Raw genomic sequence first — 5,396 nt, forward strand, 5'->3', positions numbered from 1 at the left:
TTAAAAAAACTTGAAAAGCGATTGACCAAGTGTATAAAGCTCCAAGGAGATTATGTTGAAAAATAAAAAAAAATTTACCCAAAAAAATTGTTTTTATACTTCATTCTAAGGATTAATTGAACTACCCTCGTATTCCTGAATATGAAAAATCCCGAATATTAAAATTCCCGACTGAAAACTTTTTAAGTATTTAAATTCTCGAATAATGAAATTCCGCACAGTTTGTAATATTGCCGAATTTTAAAATTCTAGAATAATAAAAATTCCTGATGGAAAATTGAAATAACTGAAAAATACCGAAAAATGAAATGCCGGAACAATAAGCTTTCCCGCAGTTTATAATATTACCGAATTTGAAAACTCTCTCAAAAAATAATTCTCACCAAAAATGACCGAATTATAAAAGTTCCGAACTGCAACATTTCCGAATTCAAACAATAAAAAAAAATGTTTTTGAATAAATATTATTAACTTATTTCAAGTACAATAAACAAATATTCTTATCGAAGGAATTAAATTTTTTCTCAAATCAACAATTCGATTTTTAATAACTATTTATGTTATTAAAAGAAAACTATGCGATTTTCACACAAAATTTTTCATTCAGAAATATATATTTTTTAATTATTGCTATTTTAAATTCTAAAACTAATTCTTAAAAACTTCAAACAGTAAAAATATTCCTTATAAATAATCGATATTAACTAAAAAATAAATTTTTTAAATTTCTTAGATTTGGGAATTTATATATATGAACAATTTTATAAATTGATTTCATCAGTCAGCTATTATATTTAGAATTTATATTTTTACATCTCCTTTCTTTATTTTTATTTAAGTTCCTCGTTCTGGTATGATTTCTTTTTATTTCCTTTACTTTGCCTTTTTCCTGTAATATACAACAACCAAAACATTATTACAAATTAAAATTAAAATTTATTGCTTCAAGTTTAAAAAAAGAGAATGTTCAAATTCACAATTTGAAGCGATTAAATTGGGACGACCTGAAAAATCCCGAATAATAAGATTCCCGAATAATTCAATTCCTGAATAATAAAATTTTCGAATAATAAAATTCCTGAATAATGAAATTACCAAATAATTGAATTTCCGAATAATAAAATTTCCATGCAATAATATTCCGAAATATTAAATTACCAAATTAATAAATTCCTAAATGGGAATATTCTCGAATAATTCAATTCACGAATTAAAAATATTCCGAATAATAAAACTCCCCATTAATTAAATTCCCGAATAATAAATTTTCCAAATAATACAATTTTCGCATAAATAAATTTCCAAATAATAAAATTTCTGAATAATTAATTCCCAAAATAGAAAATTCGCGAATAATTAAATTCGCCATTAATAAAATTCCCGAATTGAAAAATTTTCGAATAATAAAATTTCCGTATAATATTATTTCTGAATAATTAAATTGCCCAATAATAAATGTTCTTAAGCGGAAAATTTACGAATACTGAAATTCCCAAATAATAAAATTCCCGAATGATTCAATTTCAAAAAAAAATTTTATTAATGAAATTCCCGAACCAAAAAATTCCCGAGAAATGAAATTCACAAATGATAAAATTTCCGCATAATATTATTTCTGAATAATTAAATTGTAAAATAATACATTTTCTAAAACGGAATATTCCCGAATACTTCAAGTCCCATATAATAAAATTCCCGAATGATTTAATTTCCAAAAATTAAAATGTCTGAGTATTGAAATTCCTGAATTATAACATTCCCGAATAATAAAATTCTCAATTAATGAAATTCCGGAATTTAAAAACTCCCGAATTATAAAATTCCCAAAAAATAAAATTTCCGTATAATAATATTTCTGAAGAATTAAATTGCCAAATAATAACATTTCTGTATAATAATACTCCTAAATAATAATTGAAAATAAAAATAAAATTCCTAAAACGGAATATTCCTGAATAATTAAATTGCCAAGTACTCAATTTTTTAAAACGGAATATTCCTAAATACTTCAATTCCCAATTAATAAAATTCTCAAATAATACAATTACCGGATAATAATATTCCTGAATAATTAAATGACCAAATAATAGAATTTCGAAAACGGAATATTCCTATATAATTCAATTCCTAAAAGATTAGACCTCTGAATAATGAAATTACCGAATAATTCATTTCCAAATCATGAAATTTCTGAATAATAAAATTCGCGAATAATCCAATTTTCAAGGAAATAAGACTTTGAGTAATTAAATTTCCGTGCAATAAAATTCCCTAATAATTTAATTAAAAAGTAATAATATTTCTGAATAATAGAATTCCCCAATATTTAAATTCAAAAATTCCCTTAATTCAAGAAAATAACGTTAATTTTTAGCTAGGTGTTAATCGTACAAATAATTATTTTAAATAAATCTGTTATATTATCGGCGAATGGTACTTTACCGACAGTAGATAAACCTCTAAAACCATGGAGGCAGAAAATCCACAATATCGATCAAGTTAAGAATCTTCAATAACAGAAAATGCTTCAGGTCTTAATCAGACAAGAAGGAAAATAATTTGTTTTAATTTTTAATTAAACTTTTTTAGTTAACAAAATATTTTTCTTTTTTCGCTCCTCCGGGAACTTCGGATTTCTGGTCAGGTGCTTTTCTATTAAGCTATTGGAGGGTTTAGACTAAGAACCTTAATTTAAGAAAACAACACTCATTTTTAGCTAGGTGTTAGGTGTTAGTAACACAAATAATTATTTAAAATAAATTTCTTATATCATCAGCAAATGGTTCTTTACCGACAGTAGATAACCCTTCAAAGCCATGGAGGCAGAAAATCCACAATACCCATCAAGTTAAGAATCATCAAAAACAGAAAATTCTCGAGGTCTTAATCAGAACAGATGGAAAATAATTTTTTCAAAATTAAAATTAAATTTTTTCTGTAAAAAAAGATCTTTCTCTTTTCGCTCCGCTGCCTTCATGGTTTTTAAGGGTTATCTACTGTCGGTAAAGTGTTATTCGCTGATAATAAAGCAAATTCATTTTAAGTAATTACTTACACCATTATAACCTAGCTAAAAGTTAGCGTTATTTTCTTGAATTAAGGTTCTTACTCTTAAACTCTTTAACAGCTTAATGGAAAAGCACCTGACCAGAAATCAGAGGTTCAGATTTATATATTTTTTTTTTTAATTGGTAATGACTTTTACCCTAATTTAAATTTCTTAAATTTTGAAAAAGAAAAAATTTAATTGCATTTTTAAGTTAAGAAATATAACATAAAATTAGAATTATCAAAAATCTTGTTGATTCTGATATTCTTTTAGCAGATGATTCTTCTCACTTGGAAAATTTTAAACTAGTTAAAAAAAAAAACTATTATTCTATTATAACTATGTAACTTATTTTAATAATAAGCACTTTAAAAAAATATCAACTGAATTTCAGGCGAAAAATAAGAACACTAACGACAATATCATTTTAAAGAATAAATTTTTTTGAAGAATAAAATGAGGAAGAAAACATAAATTATAAAAATATCAAAACATTATGAAATCTAGGAAAATAACAATATTTTAAAACATTATTTCATTTTGTGTTTAAATGTTAGTTTTTCTAGTTGAAAATTCAGGTAATTTTATTAAAATTCGTTTTTTTAAAAAGAAAATTGATCTTCTTAGTTGAAAATTAAACTATTTTGTTGAAAATTTGTTTTTTTTTGTATAAAAATAATTGTTTCAATTGAAAATTTTCAAGAAAAGTCGGGAAAAATTCGTCTTTTTGTACAGGATTAGAACCTAAAAAATATATTTTTCATCACTCCTGTATTTGGTTAATATTAAAATTTTTTGGTAGAAAATTAATCATCTTGGTTAAAATTTTTTGTTGAAAACTCGTTCTTTGTTTGATCGAAAATTAATTTTTTTAAATGTAAATTTAATTATTCGACATTTGGTTAAAAATTAATATTTTATAGTTTAAAATTCAATTATGTGGTCTATTCGTTTTTTGGTTTAAGAGTTATCTTTGTTATATAAAAGGGTAATAATCTGATTGAAAATTAATTTATTTTCTCAAAAGTTAATTTTTTGTAGAAAATTATGGTTCTTTTTTAAAAAATCATCTTTTCAGTTAAAAGTTAGTCTTTTTTCGTAGAAAATTAATCTTCTTGAATGAAAATCTTTTGGGTTAGAAATTAAACTTTTTAGTTCAAACTTCAATATTTTGGTTAAAAATTCATTTTTTTCGGTCAAAGCTGAATCATTTTCGTTAAAAATGTATTTCTGTGACTTTTTTTAGAAATTTAACTATTTGGTTTAAAATTTAGTTACTTATAATTTTCATTAAAATGTGTTGTTTTTTTTTGGTAGAAAATTGATCTTTCTGATTGAAAATTCATACACTTGGTTAGGAATTTGTCTTTTTTTGTAAAATTCTAAGAATCTTTTAAAGTTTAAAATTAATTTGAAATATCCTCAAATTTACTTAATATCTCTTGAATTAACTCGATTGTTTATATCTTTTTATTTTATAATCTCATGAAATTGTAAAATTTTGCTTTAAAATATTTCAAAATCTTTTTCGAAATTTCAGGAAATCGTTGGATATGTTTAAAAACCTTTTTCAATTTTCTTCAAATATTTATTTCTCAAAATAAAAAATTATTTGAAACTTTCGCACGAATGTAAGAAAAATTGTTCTTTTTTTCAATCTTCTCAGACCTTGTAAACCTTCTTATCTCTAAAAACTTTTTAAAAAATTGTCTGCACTTTTTGCTTAATCCGCAAAATTAAAAAATTGCCTTACAATCTTTAAGATTCGTTTTTAACCATTTTTGAAATCTTTTTAAATAATATCTTAAAATTAATTTATGCAATAAAACATTATTTTAATGCTTCCTAGGAACCTGAAAAAATTTTTTTCACTTCCGTGAAACTTTAAAAAATTCTTTAAAAATCTTTACAAGTTTTAATTATTTTTGAATCGCTTCAAAGCTTCTGAATATTTCTTAAATTTAATAACATTTTTTTTTCTAAAATTATGTAACACGGAAAAATTGCAAAAGTTTACTTAAAACTCTTTCACACACTTTTTAAAAATTTTAGGAAGTAATTAAAAATTATTTGTGATCTTTTTCAATTTGCTCTTGAATTTTGCTTTATTTAGCGAACTACGAGGGTAGTTCAATAAGTCCTTAGAATGAAGTATAAAAACAATTTTTTTTGGGTAAATTTTTTTAAATTTTTCAACATAATCTCCTTGGAGCTCTATACACTTGGACAATCGCTTTTCAAGTTCTTTTAATCCTTCAGAAAAGTGCGTTTTCGGAAGTTCCTCAAAATAAGCACTTACAGAGGCAATGTCGTCTTCGTTGTCTGGAAATCTCTGTCCACCGAGCCA

Source organism: Belonocnema kinseyi, chromosome 5, assembly GCF_010883055.1.
Source record: "Belonocnema kinseyi isolate 2016_QV_RU_SX_M_011 chromosome 5, B_treatae_v1, whole genome shotgun sequence".
Lineage (NCBI taxonomy): Eukaryota > Metazoa > Arthropoda > Insecta > Hymenoptera > Cynipidae > Belonocnema > Belonocnema kinseyi.